This window comes from Cervus elaphus, chromosome 23, assembly GCF_910594005.1.
Source record: "Cervus elaphus chromosome 23, mCerEla1.1, whole genome shotgun sequence".
In the NCBI taxonomy this organism is placed as follows: Eukaryota; Metazoa; Chordata; class Mammalia; order Artiodactyla; family Cervidae; genus Cervus; species Cervus elaphus.
Window position 1 is genome coordinate 31,077,267 of NC_057837.1, and position 24,250 is coordinate 31,101,516.

A 24,250-nucleotide genomic window follows, 5' to 3' on the forward strand; every position below is an offset into this window, starting at 1 on the left:
GAGAAAGTATTTTTTCTCTTTCACTTTTAAAGAATTAATTTCACTGAATACATAATTCTAGGCCAGAGGGTTTTCTTTCTTACAACACTTAATATTTAACTCTGCTATTATTTATTTCCTAGGTATATAAAGAAAAGGCTGACATAATTTTTTATCCTTGTTCCTCCATATTTAGAGGCAAAAGATGAGTGATGGGCCAGACCCATCAATATCCTCATAAAGCTTCTTCTCTACAAACCATTCCTTTAAATGTCTTATACATCCATTTTCTGCCTCCTATCAACTTCCATTTTAAAAAGGTGACTTTTTTCTACAGATATTAAAATTATGAAAATGCACACTATGCTTTCTAAGCATTACATTAACCTTGAGGAAGAATTCATTAAATCATATTCTTTTTGCTAAGAAATGAAAATTGTACAGTTCTGATTTCATACAATGGAGATGATGCCAACTCAGAGTTTGGTGTCTCATCTCCCTGAAAGGCAGAGGCTCTCCTCCCCTTTCTCTTCAGTTGTTAACTAATGAGTTATCTTGAAATCCAGGTTAGGCAGTCTGTGAAGTCCCTCCAAACAGAAGCACACCAAAGTCTCAGTAAATTGTTGATTTAAGAGTCAGAGAATGGACAGGGAGGCCTGGTGTGCTGCGATTCATGGGGTTGCAAAGAGTCAGACACAACTGAACTGAACCGAACTGCGGCTATCATATTGAGTGAAATAAGTCAGACAAATACCATATCACTTATCTGTGGAATCTGAAATAGTGATACACATGAACTTATTTATAAATCTGAAATAGCCCTCAAACACGGAAACCAGTTATATGGTTACTAAAAGGGATAGTGGGTAAGGGGAGAGTGATAAATTAGGAGCTTGGGATTAATATTCATACCACCAAATATAAAATAGACAACCAACAGGGGCCTACTGTATAGCACAGGAAACTGTATTCAATATTTTTATAGTAAACTTTGCTTTTTTAAATGAAAAAAAAAAAAAAAAAGAGTCAGAGAAGTCTTCTTCAACCTAATCCGTGTAAATGGCATTGAAAGTGAAGTTGCTCAGTTGTGTCCAACTCTTTGCGACCCCATGGGCTGTAGCCTACCAGGCTCCTCCATCCATGGGATTTTCCAGGCAAGAATACTGGAATGGGTTGCCATTTCCTTCTCCAGAGGATCTTCCCAACCCAGGGATCGAACCCGGGTCTCCCTCATTGTAGGCAGACAGACGCTTTACCATCTGAGCCACCAGGGAAATCCAATGGCATTTGTAATATTATTTGCTGTAATTTGTTTCAGTTTCTCTGCCAGGAACCCTGATGTTAAGAACAGTAAATAAAGGGTGTTACGACCTTCACTTGGTGGTTTAGTCGCTAAATCATGTCCGACTCTTTGGGACCCCATTGATTGTAGCCTGCCAGGCTCCTCTGTGCATGGGATTTTCCAGGCAAGAATACTGGAGTGGGTTGCCATTTCCTTCTCCAAGGGATCTTCCCCAACCAGGGATCAAACCTGGGTCTCCTGCATTCTAGGCAGATTCTTTACCAACTGAGCTACCAGGGAAGCCCCATGACCTTCACTTTATAGACACTAAATATTAGTTTCCATTCATAGTGCCTTGCCTTGCTAATCAATTTCTTACTTCCTTTAAAATTGAGATAACAGCTTATCAATGCAATATTCTTTTTTGTTTTTATACAAGAAAGATTTAGAGTATACAGGATTTGGTAAATTCCCATAAATACTAGAATTTGTCTAATAGAAATAAATGCTTGCATAGGGCTTACTCTTAGGAGAATATGATTTTCACATATTTTTATTCGGCTGTGCTTAAGCTTATTTTTAGGCAGTGAGTCATTCTGATTTCAAATGCTGTTGTAGGCCCCAGGAGGAAATGGTTGCCAGACTCTAGCAAAGGACAGGGAAACAGCACCTCATTCACTCACCTAAACACAGGGCAATCAGTGTACAAATTCCAAAGAGACGAGTCTTTAACCCAGTCCGCAATTTTCGATTTTGTTAAGTACAGAGTGCAGTGAACAGAAGTGGCTGTTGTGATTTTCAAGGGCAATAACAGAGTAAACAAAGGCTGTGATAGGACCTGTTGATCCAGTGGTTAAGAATCTGCCTTGCAATGCAGGGAACGTGGGTTCAATCCCTGGTAAAGGAACTAAGATCCCACTTTCCATGGAGCAACTAAGCCTGTACATTGCAACTAGAGAGTCTGTGTGCCCCAACGGAAGATCCTATGTGCTGCACCTAAGACCGGACACAGTCAAATAAATATTAAAAAAAAAAAAAAAAAGCTGTGATAGTGTCTGTGAAATAGTTATCTTGATAAATTTTAGAGTAGTCCAATGGAACTTTCTGCAGTGCTGGAAGCATTCTGTATCAGTGCTGTTGGAAATGACAGCTACTTGACAAATGTGGCCAGGAAGGATTTGTAATGTGGCTGGTGTAACTGAGGAATTTAATTTTTAATGTCATTCAATTTAATTAATTTGAATTTAAACAATTTCTTATTGCTAGTAGTTTCAGTACTGAACAGATCCAGAGAGAAAATCATCACACTTAATGGGATTAGATTTGTGGAGAATCATTACACAGAATGAAAAATTAGATTTAAGAGATTCTCGGAGTGAGTAAAAATGTCGGAGTCAGACAAGCTGGGTTCAAATCTCAGTTCCATTACTTAACTGATTTTGTGAATTTCATCAGTCTTTCATGTCTCCTTTAGCCTGTGTTCTACTTTTCAAAATAAGTGAATAAATACAGTAGTGAACATAGAGATGATCATACTGAGTGAAGTAAGCCAGACAAAGATAAATATCGTATGATATCACTTATATGTGGACTTTAAAAAAATGATACAAATGAACTTATTTACAAAACAGAAAGAGACTTGCAGACATAGAAAACAAACTTGTGGCTACTAAAGGGGAGTGGGGAAGGGATAAATTAGGAGTTTGGGGTTAACAGATACACACTATTGTTTATAAAATAGATAATCAATAAAGACTTACTGTATAGCATAGGGCACTAAACTCAATATCTTGCAATAATCTATAATGGAAGAGGATGTAAGAAAAGAATATGTATACATTTATGTGTGTGTGTACACACACACACACATAACTGAGTCATTTTATTATACACCTGAAACTGACACAACATTGTAAATCAACCATATTTCAACAAAAAAATTTTAAAAACTAGAGTAGTGCACAATAAGTTACCATTCAGGAAAATGTAGCACTGTCAAAATATTTTACTCTTACTAAAATAAATGGGTAAATTGTTGACAAATGCTCTTTCTAAAGACACTCGGAGGAGAATTTTATTATTAATAATAATATAATTACACAACATTTGAGTTCTTAGAATATTCCAGCTACATGGTTATCTTGTCCTATCCTCACAATAACTATACAAATGCGGTGATGTTAGTATTGCTGCTGCAAAGTCGCTTCAGTCGTGTCCGACTCTGTGCGACCCGTTAGACGGCAGCCCACCAGGCTCCGCCGTCCCTGGGATTTTCCAGGCAAGAACACTGGAGTGGGCTGCCATTTCCTTCTCCAATGCATGAAAGTGGAAAGTGAAAGTGAAGTCGCTCAGTCGTGTCCGACTGTTCGCAACCCCATGGACTGCAGCCCACCAGGCTCCCCCGTCCACGGGATTTTCCAGGCAAGAGTACTGGAGTGGGTTGCCACTGCCTTCTCTGTTGTTAGTATTAGCTCCATTCTAACAGGTGGTTTTTCAGACTGAGAAATTAAGTAACATTCTCAAAGGTAATAGAAACACAATTAAAGGTAAGTACTAGAAACACAATTTGAATTCGGGTCTCTTCAGTTCCCAAGAAAGTGTTCTTTGGTGTGTGTTTTACTGACTCTACACATAGAGGTAATAGAAACTGTCATGTCCATTTCTGAAAATAAGGTGCTCCAGATATTCTGATAATCCCTCCCACTAAAAAAAATCTAGAAATGCAAAGAAAATATAACAAACCTCCTATGAAATGCATGCCTGAGCCTGCACAAATACAAGCAAAATCCCCAAGATTCAAAGTTAAAAGAGAACTAAAAACAAAGCCGGCAAGTAAAGAAGTAGCCCAAGTACAAGTAACCCAAGAAAACAGACTTGATCAAAATTTAAATCTTTCTTATTTCAAAGGACACTAAAGAGGAAGGGAAAAAACTACCCAAAGAATCGGAGAAAATATTTGCAAATCATATACCTGACAAGGGCTTGTTTTAAAACTCAACAATAAAAAGACAATCTCATTTAAAAGTGAGCAAAAGATTTAAATAGACACTTCTCCAAAGAGGATACACAAATGGCCAAAAAGCATATGAAAAGATGTTCAGTATTACTAGTCACCAGAAAATGAAAATCAAAACCGCAATGAGATCACCTCACACCTGTTAGAATAGCTATCATTCAGAAGATAAGACATAAGTGCTGGTGAGAATGTGAAGAAAAGGAATCCCTTGTTCAGTGTTGGTAGAATTCTAAGTGGTCCATCCATTCTGGAGAACTCTATGTAGGTTCTCCAAAATTAAGAAATAGAACTACCATAAGATCTGGTGATCCCATTTGTAGATATATATTCAAAGGAAATGAAAACAGGTTATTGAAGAGACATATGCACTATCATGGTTACTGCAACATTATCCATACTAGCCAAGACATGGAAATAATCTAAATATCCATGAATAGAGAGGATATGGTACACACACACACACATGCTGTTCAGTCTCTCAGTCATGTCTGACTCTTCGCAACCCCATGGACTGCAGCACGCCAGGCTTCCCTGTTCTTCACCATCTCCCAGAGTTTGCTCAGACTCATGGCCATTGAGTCGGTAATGCCATTCAACCATCTTATCCTCCATCGTCCCCTTCTGCTCCTGCCTTCAACTTTCCCCAGCATCAGGGTTTTTCTCAAGACATAGACATACACACGTATTGGAACACTATTCATCCACAGGAATAAAGGAAACCCTTCTACTTGTGACAACTTGGATGGACCTTGAGGACATAAGTGAGGTAAGTTAGGCATAGAAAGATAAATACTATATAATGACAAATAGAGACACAAATGTAGGGGACAACGTATGGACACCGAGGGGGAATTGGGGAGTGAGATGAATTATATATGGGATTATATATGTACACTATGGATATGATGTATAAGATAGATAACTAATGAGAACCTATTGCATACCACAGGGAAGTCTACTGAATGTTCTTGGTGACCTAAACTGGAAGGAAATTCAAAAAAGAGGGGAGATATGTATAGGTATAGCTGATTCACTGCACTCTACAGGAGAAACCAACACAACATTGTAAAGCAACCATACTCCAATAAAATCATTTTTAAACATTCCTTATATGTGAAATCTCAAAAAAATGAAATCAGGAAAAACAAACAGACGGAATGGTGGTTATTTGGGTCTGGGATATGAGAGAGATGTTATTTAAGGGTACATACTTCCAACTAGTGGATAAATATGTCCTGGAGTTCTAATACACAGTATAAAGACTACAGACAACAGAACTGTATTATAGATGGTATGGTAAACATTAAATTTCCTAAGATAGTAGGTCTTAATTGTTCCCACCACTAGAAGAAATGATAATTCTGTAATGCAACAGAGGTGTTAGCTAATGCTACAATAGCAACCACATGACAATATAAATGTATCAGGTAAGTAAAAAAAAATCTGTTTCACCTAAACTATCAACCCAGAACAATGTTAAATAAAGCTATTTTAGGCAGACAAAATCAGAGTCACCACCCATAAGCCTTACTTAATGAAACTGCTAAAGTATGTACCTCAAAAGTCCCAGAAGCAAGGTCTGGAATGCAAAAAAAAGAAAAAGAAAGGATGTACAGAAAAGGCAAAAAAAAAAAGCTAAACATCTCGGTAAATGAATATAGAGCTATCTATTGCTGGCTTTGCAGTTAGGTGGGTTGGTAGGGATTCAGATAAGATTTTCCTGAGCTGTCCACAGGACTAAACTCTGCCCTGAATATTATCACTGGATACCTAGAATAACCTGAGTGATTTTAGCCATTCCTCCGTGTATGTGTGCACACGCACGCGCATGCATGCGTGCATGCTTTCAAAGGGCTCATAAAGGCCTGACAACATTTTCTTCTAATTCGCTGGTATCTTATTGTTCCTTTGCCAGAAACCTTGCAGTGAGTTCATCTAGTTCTGAATAGTCAGCACCTGCTCTGTTTTACTCACAAATTCTATTTACTGGGTGGTACAACCAGTAACAGATATTGCCAAACCTAAGATTCTATGACTCTAGAATTGCAGATGAAAATTCACAATTATTTACTTAGGCTTTGGAGATCACTGAAAACAAACACTGTTTAAATCAACAGCTTCTTTCTACTGCAAGATAGTAACATCATTTTTAATATCACTGATAATTATCACAAGCATATTGGTTTTAAAACAGTTAAACCCTAAACTTGTTACATAGGATATGTAGTCATTGAATTAACTTATTCTTTTCTTCCATATCAGAGTTTATAATTATTTATGTTCAATGATTTACTGATAAGGTGAAAGGACTGAGAAAATAATTTTGACCGTTGGAGGGAAAAAACACTTTTCAGAGTCCATGCTAGCGTTAATGCTAAGTAACTTTCAGTCGTGTCCAACTCTTTGCGACCCATGGATTGTAGCCCACCAGGCTCCTCTGTCCATAGGATTTTCCAGGCAAGAATACTGGAGTCGGTTGCCATTTCCTTCTCCCAGGGATCTTCCTGAAACAGGGATCGAACTAGTGTCTCTTATGTCTCCTGCGTTGGCAGGCGGGTTCCTTACTACTAGCGCCACCTGGGAAGCCCTTCAGAGTCCATAGAGATCATGATAAAGTAGATTAAGTAGATTAGATTCACAATCTGATGTGAATGAAGTTTTCTTTCAACCACAATTACTGCCCATAGAATGGTGATCCGTCTGCAATCAGTGGGTTGTCATCTTCAAGGGAGAGAGCTACAAAACAGGTGATCAACCCAAGTTGAGCTATCTTTTAAAAAAATAAGTATGTAAGGGACTTCCCTGGTGGTCCAGTGGCTAAGACTCCAAGCTCCCAATGCAGGGGGCTTGGGTTCAATCCTTGGTCAGGGAACTAGATCCCACATGCTGCAACTAAAAGTTCACCTGCCACAAGAAATATCAAAAATCCCACATGCTGTAACTAAGACCCAGCACAGCCAAATAAATATTTTTTTTAAAAAGTATGTAAATAAAAGGGTTATGTTCTAACCGTTTGATAGCTGAAGTTGACTATTCCAAATACCCATGCTCATTTGGAAGAAGTTGCCTTCTTAATAAACAGAGGTTACTTCACTGCCTTCATGCATCGGGCATTCATAACACATGCCAAACATTTATTTTTATTAGCCATTCACTTGTTTAATTTCTTTTGGCAGTTGTGGTTTTTACAGCATACATGATATGACTAATTTATGTTTTCCTAATTGGACAGCTAAATATTCCTGTATATATTAATTTTGCACAGTGTCTAGATGTTTCCAGAGAAGTCTAATAAACTAATTAAGTAAACCAACACACAATCCAATTTATGATTCATCCATCATTCATCTGCCACTGATTCCAATATGCCCTTGCTTCCCTGGTGTGCATGAGTTAGCAGAATATATAAGGAGAAAAACAATGCTATAACCATGCCTTGTATTAGATTTCTTGCACTGGCTGATAATCAATATTAGCAAGTTATAATTCCATTAAAGAAATAGCGGTACAATATCCAACACTAGTCTTCCCTGGTTGCTCAGCTGGTAAAGAACCTGCCTGCAATGCGGGAGACCTGGGTTCAATCCCTAGGTGGGGAAAATCCCCTGGAGAAGGGAATGGCTACCCAATCCAGTATTCTGGCCTGAAGAATTTCATGGACTGTATTTCATGTCCATAGGGTTGGACACGACTGAGTGACTTTCACTTTCACCTTATGGAAAAACTTTGGTTTTTCCAGTAATCCTGTATGGATGTGAGAGTTGGACCATAAAGAAAGCAGAGCCCCCAAAGAACTGATGCTTTTGAACTGTGGTGTTGGAGAAGACTCTTGAGAGTCCTTTGGACTGCAAGAAGATCAAACCAGTCAATCTTAAAGGAAATCAGCCCTGAATATTCATTGGAAGGACTGATGCTGAAGCTCCAATACTCTGGCCACTTGATGCGAAGAACTGACTCTTTGGAAAAGACCCTGGTGTTGGGAAAAATTAAAAGCAGAAGAAGGGGATGACACAGGATGAGATGGCTGGATGGCATCACTGCTGACTTGAAGGACATGAGTTGATCAAGTTCCGGGAGTTAGTGATGGACAGGGAGGCCTGGTGTGCTGCAGTTCATGGGGTGGCAGAGTCAGATGCAACTGAACTGAACTGATTCAACATTGGGCTCAACACCTTACATTGTGTGTTCTGAGGCTAACTAGCATCAGAATTACCAATTTATGAAAATGAATTTGTCAATTTCCTCCCCACCTCTATGTAATGATGGAGGACAGGTGTCTCCAGTGTTCAGTGTAGACAGGAAGGGGAGATCTTATAAGTCTTCTCATTTTTTTGATCAGAAACTGAGCCTGAAGTACAAAGAACAATGTTTAATCTCTGGAGTTGATTGGAAGCATAGGCATTTGCTTTCATTAATGCTTCCACTGAAATAACCCAACTCTAGCAACAGACAACTGTTTATTCCTCTTACCAGAATATTAGTGTAAAATTTGGAAATATTTTGAAAATCTCGTTTGGAAATGTTTTACAGACAGGTAGATTATATGAACATAAGGGAGTATATGATACAAATGTATCCAGAAGATTAACAACGTCTTAAATATTTGTTATAGTTAATAAAGCCATAAGTCTGGTAATCTGCCCAAAGTACTTAAAGATTTCCCAATTTAACATTCTAACCAACTGCATTCCAAGGAGTTATGCCAAAAATACAGAACTGAAAATCCTGATGATCATTATCTAAAATATAACCCCTAAGGAGTAGAGAAAATGTAAAACTACCTGCAAAAAAGTATTAGAAATACCAAGAGATAAAATTAGCCTGCTCTCTTTTGACTGAAATATTTCCTTATCCCTGGAATTCTCTGGCCAAACTAAATTACAAATTTAAGTCTCTTCCACAGAATAATCAGGAGGTCTTAGGGAAGTCTATAATAGATTGCCACCTGCTGGTTGATTTTCTGAGGTTTCATGATCTGCCATTTTGAAGGTGTTGTTCAAAATATATCTCCACAGATAAACTTGATATTGGAAGATGAGAAATGACCCATGTTGTTTGTATTTTTATTAGATTTCCAAACCACAGCGTGAAAATCAGAGGTGTTTAGCTGTGTCACAGATATGGTGGTTGGGCTGAGTGGCGTGTTAATCTCACCTTCCTGATTATGTCTCTTGATTTTCTTTCAAGTTGCTATGTATTCCGGTGGCCAGACCAAGAGTGAACACAGGGCAGGGATAGGGGAAGAAAAGAAAGAATCACTGGCTAGGACCCGTAGGGGGTGGCACCACTTATGAGACACATGTCTTGAGGCATTTCAAATTACTCTTGGCAGGTGTAACATAAGCAGATCCTCAGCCTATGCCAGGGTGTCTGGTCATCGTAATTAAAGTTCCATTATAAAAAGCTCCCGCTGGTTCCTCCTGAAAAACGCTGACAGAGACTTCCTCCGACAGCTATGACAGTATTTCCAACACCTACTCTACATTTGCTATTCTTGTGGGCACAAACAACAGCATCCACCTTTACGTTAGTTCCCATGCAAATTAGAGAGAGCAGTGAGCTGACACCGGGATCACCGCACAGGAGACAGGGCAGAGCGCCTTTGAGGCGGAGAGCAGCCTCTTCACAGAGCGACAAGGAAAAGAAAGGCCATTCGATATTTTTAAAACTCCAAAGGAAAGCGTCTTTCTCAGCTAAGAATAAACTCAAGCTATAATATTACAAGAAAGGATAAAGTATAAAGAAGGTTGCTAACGCTTAGGGATGCCAGACTTCAGTGTGATACCCAAAGAGGTAATGTTATTTCATTTCATTTCATGGAAATTTTAAGAAGTTAGTAAGAGAGCTATGTGTCTGCAATTATTAAAGACCCGAAAATAGAGAGATAAATTACCTGACTTCTTTAAGACGCACAGTCGCATAATGGTAAATGACAAATGCACGCAACAGTACTTTGGCACTTTCTATCTAAACTTAGTACTCATAAGAACTAAATGTAGTGACAAGAGGTGGCAGCTGCTTTATAGATAGATCAAAGTACTAGCTTTTCTTATCACTAGAAGACAGCATTAGAGACTTAAAAAAATAGTACAGATGAATTACTTAAGCAATAAGAAACTAAAGCAAATATAACACAGAATGAAGACAAGAATGAACATGGAGAATTTGCTGTTGCAATTCTGTCTATCCGCCTCCTACTTGAAGTGCCAGCTTTTCCAATGTTTGGTGAGGCTCTCTACAGACTTGTTTTAACTATGGACTCTCAAAATCTCACCAGAAAGGGAATAGTCTTTAATTGTTAAGCACAAGCTGGCTTCCATCAGATTAAGTTGCTATAAATAAAAAATGTTTTCAATAATTATTAAAGCATAACATTCTCCATTATTCCATGTGCTCATGAAACTCCTGTAAGTGGTCATTAATTCTTTTCCACAAAAATGTTTATTGAGTACCTACCCTGTGCTGGAGACAGATCAAGGTATTGGATATCGAAAGGGAATAAGTAAGGTACAGTTTTACCCCTTATGAATTGCAGTATAGTGGGGAAGTCAAATAATGACAAATTAAAAAGACTAACTAAAGAGATATAAAAAATGAACAAGTGGTATGAACAAAAGAAGTATTGAGCAGAGCTCATCTAGACTATTACCACTTAAAGTTATGGATACATAATCCCATAACATAAAAGCAAAACAGACTTGTAGAAAAACACCACAGATGCACATGTGTATTTTCATTTAAAGGGGATGGTCTGTAACATTTAGCCTCTGTGTATAAGCTTTTCTTTTTATAAATTTAAGAAGATAGTTTTTGCTCAAACTTCATGACCAAAATTCTGTAATAGGAATATTCAGTTTTATGACAAGGAAAAAAGGCTTAGCCTTTTGGAAGTTACCTACTTTTTAAGATTTTTTTTTATGTGGAACATTTTTAAAGGCCTTATTGAATTTGTTACAACACTGCTTCTGTTTTATGTTTTGGTTTTTTGACTGAGAGGCACGTCAAAGGAGGAGAGGGATCTCAACTCCCTGACCAGGGCTCGAACCTACACCTCCTGCACTGAAAGGCAGTCTTACCCGGGACCACCAGGAAAATCCCATCAAGTTACCTACTTTAATCCTACAGAATTTTGACACTGTTTCACCACTATTTCTGGGTCTCTTCTGTTTGACTTAGAGCCCTTTGATCACAATGAAATTTTAAAGAATTGTGTATCCTAACCATGTGAGTGAAGGAAAGACTGAAATTCTAGACATGAGTCTGATGTATAAAAGCAAGATGATATGAGAAAAATCAAACCAGTCAATTCTAAAGGAAATCAGTCCTGAATATTCATTGATGCTGAAGCTGAAACTCCAATACTTTGGCCACCTGATGCAACGAACTGACTCATTGGAAAAGACCCTGATGCTGGGCAAGATTGAAGGCAGGAGGAGAAGGAGACAACAAGAATGAGATGGTTGGATGGCATCACTGACTCGATGAACAGAGTTTGAGCAGATTCTGGGAGTTGGTGATGGACAGGGAAACCTGGCGTGCTGCAGTCCATGGAGTTGCAAAGAGTTTGACACGACTGAGTGACTGAAGTGACTGATGAAAAAAGGACAGAAAATACCAAGCATTTATAAGGATACAGGGCAGTTGGAACTTCATAGTCTATTAGTAGGAGTATAAACTGCCATGATCAGCCTGGAAGGCTACTGACAGAACCTACTGAAGCTGACTAAGCACATAACCCCATGAGACACCACTTTTAGGAAAACATCCCACAGAAAGGAGTGTGTGTACGTTCAACAAAAGACACATGTTAGAATTTTCAGAGCAGCATGATTTTCTAATAGCCAAAAACTATAAATCAAATGTCCATCAACAGTTGAGTGGGTTACATTGTAGTATATTCACACGAAGCAATACTACACAGAAATGAGAATGAACACCCTACAACTATAAATGAAATGTTGAGAAGTCCCACCAGACGTAATATTGAGCAAAAGAAACCAGGCACAAAAGAGGAAGTATGGGGAATTCCCTGGCAGTCCAGTGATTAAGACTCCATGCTTCCACTGCAAAGGGGTACAGGTTCAACCCCTGGTTGGGGAATTAAGATCTCACAAGCAACTTGGTGTGGTGCCAAAAAAAGAAAAAGTTAAGTATGATATGATTCCATATACAGGAAGCAGATAAGCAGAAAGCAATAACCAATGGCAATAGAAGACCAAAATACATCATGGGGTTTGAGGAAGCTGAGGACTTGAAAACTGTTGTTTTTCTTTGACTTGACTGGGTGCTCGTGACATTGACATACTTGTTTCATGAATTTTGATCCATATCTCCATTTACCGTTATGTAAAAGTTTATCTGTTGTACTTAAATATTTTAGTTAAAAAAGAAAGAAAGACTAAGAAGCTTCAGAATTTCCCGGTTTCCTGGTCTGTCCTAAGAGTTAATACCCATCAAGCCAGTCTCAACTCCACAGTAACCCACATCCTCAATGAAAAACATCCAATTCTGGAATCATTTGGTATGTTTTTCTTTGTCATTGCCCTTCTTTTACCCTTAACAAACTTCATCCACTCACTTTAAAGTCAAACTGTGATAACGATTTGCAACTAAAGATCCATTATTTTAATTGACAAGTTTCCATAGCAGATTGTAGTATGTTACTATTTCTGTGATGTGCTGGGCAGACAGGAATGCTTTGGGGGCTCTATTAATAGTAGTTTTAGAAATAGCAGGTGAGCAACTCTCCTTCTGGGGGGAATAAATAGTAACGTTTGGATGGAATGGCTTTGGGCACTGGGGGCCAGGGTGAAGTACTATGCCATCAACAGACCTGCCCATAGACTGGTATAAAGCAATGCCTTCAAGTGCTTAGAAGGCTGCTTAAAATGGAAAATCTTCTCTCTATAGTCCAGTGCAGTTTTCAAGAGACTGAGATTAGTTGGGTTCTTTTTTGTCTTAATCTGTTCATATTTTGCATTATAATTTCTCCTCTATTGTAAGAGTTCCCTTAAGAAGCCTTGTTAAGTCATGAATGAAGAAAACTCAAATTTCAGGTTATTTTTCAAGCTGTGGGTGTCCAACCCCTACCAGTCCCTCTGCCTTCTCATCCATTTTCCTGCTTTCTCCAGAATCATTAGAATGGAGTGATTGAACTCCCGTTTCACTCAAGCTGGCATCCCGTGAAGTTCTTCCCTATGAGGCTAAACATCTGCCCAGGTATTTCCATGTTCCATTTTGGCTGTGATGCTATATGGTTTAGAATATATGTCCCCCTGAACCTCTTGTTAATGAAACAGCAGCCTGACAGCTGGGATCAACAGTCTCAGAGTTTCGAGGTATCATTACCTTTCTTGCTCTTCCTTGGGAGAAAAGTTAATCAAACTGGGGAAATTTCAGTTAAGACTCAGACATAAACATTAGTACACATTCACCACCTCTGAATTTTAGGGTCTGTTACAGGAGTGTTATTGAGAACAGCCTCATAGCAGGAAAAACAGGTTCAAGTGAGTATTGTTACAACTTGTATCAACATGGTTTATCTTTTGGGAGTTAAGAACTGGAGCCATAGGGTCAACATGATTTGACAGTTTATTCCAGGAAGATCAAACCTTAAATCAACATATTACTTTACTGTTTGCTTCAAAAACTTCTTACCAACCAATTTATTCAGTTTGCTTTCTGAGGGCAAATTGTCCTCCTACTGGAACAATAGATTGCTCACTTGTGCAAACAACCCACTTTGCAGAAGACAGCTTACTTATCCAGACTTGCTATGGACCCTTATCTTGCACAGAAAATCCTAAAGATGCCACCAGAGAACTATTAGAGCTTATCAATGAAATCCATAAAATTGGAGGATATAAAATTCATACATTAAGCTGTTGCATTTCTGCATACTAATGAAAGGTCAGAAAGAGAAATTAAGGAAACAAGCCCATTCACCATCCCATCAAAAAAAAAAAAAAATATATATATATATATATATATATATATATATATATAGTCAAGGATCATATCCAGGACCTTGGTATCATTAGCCTATTTATGACAAATGCCACACAGCCCACATGTTCCTGTGTATAAATGAAGATATAATGTCTAGGCTTCCTCTTTTATGAAAGAAAAATCCCTCTCTGTTTTTAAATTTTTTTTGGCCACGCTGTACAGCTTGCAGAATCTCAGTTCTGCAACCAGGGATTGAATGCAGATCACAGCAATGAAAGTACTGAATCCTAACCACTGGACCGCCAGGGAAATCCCGAGAAATATCATTTTAAAACAGCTTTGTTTTCTATCACTTTTCTCCAATTTGAAATATCGGAGAGACAAACTCTTTTTCTGCTGGATAAATAAAGTAGTTTGCTGCTTATAAGAACAGAGACTAAACAGACTGTGGTCCTTAGAAGCAATGAGAGAGATGTCAGCTATTTCACTCCCATGGAGGTTTGTGACATTGTACAGGAGACAGGGATCAAGACCATCCCCAAGAAAAAGAAATGCCAAAAAGCAAAATGGCTGTCTGAGGAGGCCTTACAAATAGCTGTGAAAAGAAGGGACGTGAAAAGCAAAGGATAAAAGGAAAGATATACCCATGTGAATGCAGAGTTCCAAAGAATAGCAAGGAGAGATAACAAAGCCTTCCTCAGTAATCAGAGCAAAGAAATAGAGGAAAACAATAGAATAGGAAAGACTACAGATCTCTTCAAGAAAATTAGAGATACCAAGGGAACATTTCATGCAAAGATGGGCTCAATAAAGGACAGAAATGGTATGGACCTAAGGGAAGCAGAAGATATCAAGAAGAGGTGGCAAGAATACACAGAAGAACTATACAAAAAAGATCTTCACGACCCAGATAATCACGATAGTGTGATCACTCACCTAGAGACAGACATCCTGGAATGTTAAGTTAAGTGGGCCCTAGGAAGCATCACTACGAACAAAGCTAGTGGAGGTGATGGAATTCCAGTTGAGCTATTTTAAATCCTGAAAGAAGACGCTGTGAAAGTGCTGCACTCAATATGCCAACAAATTAGGAAAACTCAGCAGTGGCCACAGGACTGGAAAAGGTCAGTTTTCATTCCAATCCCAAAGAAAGGCAATCCCAAAGAATGCTCAAACTACCGCACAATCGCACTCATCTCAAGCGATGGCAAAGTAATGCTCAAAATTCTCTAAGCCAGGCTTCAGCAATACGTGAACCATGAGCTTCCAGATGTTCAAGCTGGTTTTAGAAAAGGCAGAGGAACCAGGGATCAAATTGCCAACATCCGCTGGATCATCGAAAAAGCAAGAGAGTTCCAGAAAAACATCTATTTCTGCTTTCTTGACTATGCCAAAGCCTTCGACTGTGTGGATCACAATAAACTGTGGAAAATTCTGAAAGAGATGGGAATACCAGACCACCTGACCTGCCTCTTGAGAAACCTGTATGCAGGTCAGGAAGCAACAGTTAGAAGTGGACATGGAACAGCAGACTGGGTCCAAATAAGAAAAGGAGTATGTCAAGGCCGTATATTGTCACCCTGCTTATTTAACTTATATGCAGAGTACATCATGAGAAACGCTGGGCTGGAGGAAGCACAAGCTGGAATCAAATTTGCCGGGAGAAATATCAATAACCTCAGATATGCAGATGATACCACCCTTATGGCAGAAAGCGAAGAACTAAAAAACCTCTTGATGAAAGTGAAAGAGGAGAGTGAAAAAGTTGGCTTAAAACTCAACATTCAGAAAACTAAGATCATGGCATCTGGTCCCATCACTTCATGGCAAATAGATGGGGAAACAGTGAAAACAGTGTCAGACTTTATTTTGGGGGGCTCCAAAATCACTGCCGATTGTGATTGCAGTCATGAAATTAAAAGACACTTACTCCTTGGAAGGAAAGTCATGACCAACATAGACAGGATATTAAAAAGCAGACACATTACTTTGCCAACAAAGGTCTGTCTAGTCAAGGCTATTTTTTTTCCAGTGGTCATGTTTTTCCATGTGAGAGTTGGACTATAAAAGAAAGCTGAGTGCAGAAGAATTGATGCTTTTGAACTGTGGTGTTGGAGAAGACTCTTGAGAGTCCCTTGGACTGCAAGGAGATCCAACCAGTCCATCCTAAAGGAGATCAGTCCTGGGTGTTCACTGGAAGGACTGATGTTGAAGCTGAAACTGCAATATTTGGCCATCTGATTCGAGGAGCTGACTCATTTGAAAGGACCCTGATGCTGGGAGGGATTGGGGGCAGGAGGAGAAGGGGACGACAGAGGCTGAGATGGTTGGATGGCATCACCGCCTCAATGGACATGGGTTTGGGTGGACTCCTGGAGTTGGTGATGGACAGGAGGCCTGGTGTGCTGCGGTACATGGGGTCGCAAACAGTCGGACACGACTGAGCGACTGAACTGAACTGATCCTTTTCTACATACTGTACAATGGTACTATCAGTCCAGAAACTCTGATGCTAATCACAGATGCCTCCATATACAATACAGAGATGTATTTTTTTTAATTTGCCTTCATTTATGACATTTAATATTTTAATTGCTTTTAAAAGTCTTTATCTAACTAGAAAACAATTAGCACTCATTTTGGAAATATATAACAGTTTTTAAACTGGAAAAAGCCATATGTAATCCCACCATTCTAAAAACAGCCACTGTTAATACTCTGAGGTATACTCTTCAAGCCTTTGCTTCTCACACAAGCAAATAGAGATTACAGGGCACATAGTTATATAACTTGCTTTTTTTTTTTTTTTAACTCAATATTATCACAAGAGTTTTTAATTCTCATTGAACTTCAACAATCATCAACATTTTGCCAATACTGGTTTTTCTATTACTCCACTTCTGTCAGGTAGAGGGGTAAGGAATCACAAAAGTATCTGAAAACAAACCCCTGATACCCTTGCAAATTATTTGTAAATATTTAAGACCTTAGCTCTAAGATTTAAAGTATTTTTAAAACCTAACCACAATCCCATTGTTCCTCTACAAAAATAAATATATGACCAACACATTATATTCCCTTAACATCAACTAAAATATAGCCCCTGATAAACGTAGCCTGTGGTCTCTGAAATGTCTTTTATTTATATCAGAATCTAAGCAAGTTATGTAGATTTTATTCTGTTGATTTGTCTCTCAAAACTCTGTAACATATCTAACAATGTTCCCTTTTTTAATTTTTCCCAATGACATTTATTTGTTGAAGAAAATGAGTCATTTATTCTGCAGAATTTTTCACATAATGAACTTTGGTAATTGCTTCTTCATGGTGCTACATAACTGTTTTCCTATCCCTTGTTTTTCCAGTAAAGCAGTCATTGGATCTAGGCCAGTCTTTCCTAAACAACTTTCTGCAATGATACAACTATACTATGTCTATACTACCCAAAATGTTAGCCATAAGCTACATGTCACTGAGTACTTCAGATGTGACTAAGATGAACTTTTAACACCTTAAATTTAAATTTAATTTTAAACAGACATTTTTTTACTCCATTCTAAAACATGATCATTTTAACTTTATATCATGAATTTCAAGTTTAAGCCATGTATATCTTTGCAGTAAAAAGTTATTTGGGAAGTAGAAAGATAGAGTGTACACAACTTACAAAACAGTGAAACTGAACAGAAACCAAAACCTACAGTAAATAAACTGTTTAAACAACAGTAAGGGTGGGCACATTTCCAGATTTATTCTTGAGAAACTACATGCAAATCCTGATTCAATTTCTATTTAATAAAGAGAAAAATGCATGTGAGAAAACTGCCCTATATTTCAACCACTAAGGTTGGTTGGATTTTGAGTTCTTATTCCTTTTTTGTCTTTCTCAGCCACTTGTTTTGTGCTTCTTAAATTGCTTTTCTCTTTTTCTTTGCATATTATTATTCGTACACTATTCATAGATTTCCCTCATGCATTTCCAATAGGGGTGCATATCTACCTCACCTATGTCTCACTTTCTGGTCTCTCTCATGAGCAGCACGTTTCTTCTCTTTCCTCAGAATTAATTTTACCTTTTAAATAAGAATGGGCTTCCCAGGTGGTACTAGTGGTAAAGAACCTGCCTGCCAATGTAGGAGGTGTAAGAGATGTGGGTTCAATACCTAGGTCGGGAAGATCCCCTGGAGGAGGGTATGGCACCACTCCAATATTCTTTCCTAGAGAATTCCATGGACAGAGGAGCATGGCGGGCTACAGTCCACAGAGTCACAAAGAGTCAGGCAAGACTAAGGCAAGTTAGCACAGCAAGTAAGAAAAATTCTCATAGCCCCAAGGTAGAAGTAAGTGTTACTAACCGTTTGTACCGCCTTGCTTAGTTTGGAAAGATTTTATGATTCCTAATCCTCTGCTTTGTTGCAACATACCATGTGGCTTTTGCTAATGTTGAAAGTAACAATGTGTTTTTAATCTAATTTACTAATGTGGAACAGCTTTCTTCTGAATCACAGTGGTGTAACCATTGACAACCAGGGCTTTGGCTCACGTTTGAGTGTAAGTGCGTAGGATCAGGAAATAAAATTTTCCAGTAGCTCACTAGCCCCGTTTAATCTTCATCAATCTTAGTGAATTCATTAGCAAGTAGTAACAGAGGCTATATCAGTAAATGTTTATGAACAACGATGTGGTTTTCTCTGAACGTTTATCATTCAAAAGCCATGCCACCGTGTTCAACCAGGCTTGTATTGTTCTTACTTCTTTTATTGGATTATTTTTAAATTTTGTGTACACAGAGCAAGCAGTTATTCAAATCATTCTTCATGTCCTTCATATTACTCTCATTCTAACAGCTAACATTACCTCTTGTTCACCTGGAACTCATTTTTTCACTCTAGATCTATGCTCTCATACTTCTTTTCAGAGAAAAGGTGACTTACCGTCTTTCTCAAATGAATTCCCTTTGTCTTCACTCTTTTATGAGCTCCCCACCCCTTTGGGGAATCTATAGCAATCTTTCTGCTCTCTTTTCTGCTTTGAAAAAAGCTCAAGACTTCCTTAGTTCGGAGGAATAAAAAGAAAAGTATGACCATTTTGAATGTTCGGGCTACCATCTTATTGTCCTTGTGCTTGTTGCCAATTTCTTAAAACCCAGTTTTCTATTCCTTCCCATCCATTCTCTTTAACATCCGGACATCTAGCTTCCCTCCCCATCACTGGGCTGACAGTGCCCCTGCAGAGATCACCAATGGCTTCGTCATCAATTTCATGATGGCCTGACTGCTCATTATCTTTGTCTTGAGCTTCTTCTCTGGAAACTGCTTTCTTGGTTGGTTTCCATGACACAGTAATGCAGTGTTCCCTTTAACTCACTGTCTCCTCCTTTCCATTTCCTTTTTTTAACTTCCCAATGCCCTACCTATGCCTATGGACAGAATTAGTCCTTGTTAACTCTGTTCTCCCTTACCTCCACTTTCTCCCCCATGTAAGTTCATCTGCATTCAATAACTTTACAATGGGGATAATTTAAAATCTATACCTGTGGGAAAGTCCCATCTCCTGAGTTCCAGTCCTGGATTACCTACTGGTCATTGTTACTTGGTTGCACCTCTTCATCTCAAATTCAGAATGTCTAAACTGGAAATCATTTTCCTTCTCTAGCCCTTAAATTGGCTCATTTTCTTATTTTTCTATTTCTATTAGTATTTTTATCATTTTGCTAGATGCACAGACTATCCAACACCTGAAATTTTTGTGTGTCCTTATTTCTCCTTCTACCCATATCATTAAGATCTTTCCCTTTCCAGTCTCATGGCTTCTATTTGAGCTCACAGATTGCTCCCCCATGGCTGGGTTATTGCCATAAACACCTAAGCAAGAGCCCCTGTGTCCAACCTGGATGTAGAAATGCGCTTGCAAACTGAGACAACCCTAATTTTCTTAAAATAACACTTCTATTCAAGCTCTTTACAAAAAAATTAATGGCTTCTTTATTGCCTGTGTGTGAGAGATTTAACTATAGAAGACCTTGGATGACAAGATGAAAGTATGGGAAGACTTTTACGGGGTTTTATTTCAGAAGCTATGTAAAAAATGAAGAAGAAAAAAGAAATTTGTTTTAATTATATTATGACAGTTGTGAGGTTAGTGAGGTTGAGCCTGGAGGCAGAAATATCATTTGGGAATTTCTGCAGTTATCCTTGAATGAAATGATGGACAAGAAATGAAAGTGATATAGTGGAAGGACCAACCTGAGAAAGACTGGGAAAAGAAAGCATCAAGTTTTGGGGACTGATTGGTTGTGGGGGTGAGGGAAAGGGAAAAGCTAGAAACAACTTCCAGTTTCAAGGGTAGTGATTTTAGAATTGTGGGAAAATGAGATTTATAGTAGAGCAGGAAGATACAACTGTTTGGGGATAGAGGAAGCTCATGATTTCCATTGGAAATATAGTTTGTAAATGATTTTATCAAGTAAATATGTCAACAGACAACTTGAGATATATTAGGAAAAAGTCATCATAATGCAGTATAAGGGCAAAGGTCCTTTATACCCGAAAGGGTTACCATCCAATTTTAGAGCAAGTAGTAACTACAGATTTCAAGTACATACCGAGGTAAGAAAGAATAATCACAAACAGTAATAAGGTATCAAAATTACAATAAAATCTAGAAAAGAGTGCCTTAAATATGATTGTATCTCATCTTGTGTTTTTCTGAGGTAAATCAGGGAGGTAAGGAATTGTCAATTCATTCTCAATTACTTATGTTCCAAGAAATGTCAGATATATTTATGATATTCACACTCACCACTCTTGCTACCTGCTAATTCATTCATTATGACCCCCTCCCCCATTCACTTTTGTCTTTGTATTGAGTACAGAATGGGAATTTCAAGTCTTTTTGTGTTGCTAAAGCAATGCTTTTTCTAAAGACAAACACATGTACACACACACATACACATCTCTATCGGCTACAAATGCAGAGTTGTCAGTGGCTTTATATACATATTATTTGTTTCATAAGTAAAATCTAAACAATTTTATACCTGCCCTACTCAAGCAGACTGGATCCTATCTAAGCCTTCAGATAAATTTAGCCCAAGTTCTACACAAGGAAAATGGTTACAAATCTGATATAGGTAATTGATAGAAATGTAGGGTGGATGGGAAGACAGTGAGAGCCAAGGCCCAAGGTCTTTTATCAAAGTTCACCTTTCATTCCACTGTCCAGGGTACGCACAAGCAGAAACACATGCTCTACACTTGGGTGCCATGAGACTGCTCTTCCCAGCTCAGGACACACTCTCTGGGATGAGTAGACACTCCTACACAGAAACTCGAAGATCCAAACATGTTCACTTCCAGGATGTCCTTACAGGCAACAGGAGCTTGAAGGCTTCCAGTTGCCCCCAGATAGCTTCACGAAAGCCATCACATACTCACGGTTCAATGCAGGATTTCTCTAACCCATCTTTTTTGCAGGCACCAACTCATTTGCCAAACATCATTGAAATGTCGTAGATAAGTCATTTGGAGACTTTAATATGCACATGCCTGTATACGGATGCAGGTATATATATGATCCTGTGTTTTACATGTAGCATTTTTCACCTCCTTTAAATAGTAACTTTACTCCTCTATTGTTCTATTGTCTGCTTTCTGACCACAGAGAGATAGACCCCTTTGAATCTCAAGGTATATGAAGAATAAAAATGAGAGAACTAGTAGAAATCAACACATTCATACAAATGTCCAAAGGGGAGAAAACATTCTAGAGATGCCATCAGAATCATCTTCTAGCACAAAGTAGAATTCTTCAATAAGAATCAATATTGATTTCCTCTGAACCTCCTGTAAAAACTTACCTGTTCTTTGTCCCGTCTCTCGGGTCCCAACAAATTTAGCAACATTATAGCCCTGAGATATGAATCATGGATGATTATTTCTAGTTTATCCTTTGAAAACTTTCTTTCTCAATTTTAACACATCTTGTCCTAATTAGTAAGATGAATAATACAGATGTGTGAATTATTACAAAAGATTTGTGTATAAAGGCCATAAAGTCCTTTGCAATGTACTCAAATATATCAATGTTACTGAATTTTTTAACAAACCATCTTTTTTTAAAGTTATCTCCTTATTTCTTTTACTTTCATGTAAATCATATCAAACCACTGTAATGTCAGAGTGCCTTAAAATAAAAGATTTATGAAGGCCTGCCTTTCAAAAATATTATTAGTCTACAGGAAACATCTTTACACCATAAAACAAGGATGATCCTTTGACCAAGCTCCAGGAACATATCCCTCACCAAGACAAAAGCAATACAAAAATCAACCAGCAGAGTTTATTCCTTTTGCCCTCCTGGAATTCAGCAATAGGCTTTCACATTTTCTTCAAGTTCCCGTTGGCTTTGGGGGAAAAGACAATTAACCCTGAAGTAAGAAGTATTTCACTATAGACTCTTTCTGCTGGGTAAACAAATATTACTAAGAAAGACAGTTTCTTGGAAGTGCCTCACTCTGTCATTTTTGATTAGTGACACCATTTTCTTAGCAAAGCTTTTAGGAACTTATGATTCAAGGGGGACAAACCATCTTGGGTTCCACTGGTTTCTCCTAATGTTTTTCTGTTTCTATTTCACTGATACCTTCTTTGTTACGTAAATGTAGGTGACCTCCTCCACCTACATTTAAGTGGGACCTTGCATTTGAAATTCAGTAACTGCCTTTAATTAGTCTGCTCTTCAATCCCCTGTAAGTTTATAGCCCATACTTGTACCACCAAGTCTCTCTCCACTTGGATACCATCTCATGTGAAATGTACATATAAGTATGAATACACTTGTATGGATAAAACTTTGTTGAAACAAGTTCTTCAGCCTCTCAGTTCTCTCCAATCTGCTTCACTTACCTTTAACTCTAGCAAACTGGTGAGCTTTCAGATATGCCCATGAAAGACAAAAGGTTAGCATACCTCTTTTCCTAGAGGTTATGCAAAAAGAATGTCATGAGCTCAATCAGAAAAATGGGCTTCTGTACATTCTTTCCTGGGCCTGTGTGTTACTGATGGTATAAAATCTAGAAGAAGGTAATATGGAATAACCATGGTCTTACCTCACCCTTCAGATAGCTAACAGGATCTCAAACCACTGCAAGATCTTTTCAAGGTCAAGATGTCCATCATTTCAAATTTAGCTGCAGGTTTCTTTCCCTTAAACCTGAAGGGAAAAAAAAAAGTCAACTTCAGGTTACTGCTCAGCAGCTTTGAAAGACAAACATTAATTACATGCCTATTCTGTGTCAGTACTGCCTCACAAAGTGTATTATTTCCTTCAGTGTTCAGAACTTCAGTTGAGGGAGGTTGAGTCATCAGGACCCACTTTTCATTGTCAAGCCACTGTGTAATCTCTGAGTAATTCAAAACAAAAAGACCTGTGTGGCTGGAAATAACTTAGGAGGTTTTATTTTCTTTGAATAGCCCAAGAACCACATGCGAGGCTGTCGAGGCTGTCAATGCTCTAGATTTGAATAGGACTTGTATAGACCACAAAACCCTTTCCTGTAGCAGAATATTACTCAGACCATTTTTAAGCTCCACGTTAAGCTCCATGCCCAGACAACATCTTAACGACCCACAGAACATGACAGGACTGGAGGGATCACACAGGAGAGACAGGTCATGTTACTGCCACTGCTCTATTTGCTGGCTCTTATCCTTGAGAATTTCTTAACAGCTTCCAACACTGTTCTATAAGATATCTTAGCACTGGTGTTTCTCCCCAAATTCATTCTCCATTGATACAATGTATCCAGATCCTATCAAATATTAGTACATGAAAAGCAAAGAGACTCTTAAGACCAAACGAAGTATGGATTATCAATAGAGGCCTTTATTGAACAAACAAAAACAGATTGCTCAAACCAGAAAAGCAGGAAGTTGGAATGTTGCCTGGACCTGGAACAGCAAAGATTCCAACACACACTGTTTACACTGGGAGCACAGAAAACACCCCTAATTGTGATGTTGGCC

The 24,250-nt window shown here is 38.3% G+C and overlaps 1 non-coding gene across 1 annotated transcript; it reads right to left on the reverse strand.

Annotated features, from left to right (window-relative positions):
* Positions 1 to 1,489: 1,489 nt before the first annotated feature.
* On the reverse strand, positions 1,490 to 1,561 carry TRNAS-AGA. Its single transcript has one exon. It is a non-coding gene; the product is annotated as a tRNA-Ser (tRNA).
* Between the last annotated feature and the right edge of the window lie 22,689 nt (positions 1,562 to 24,250).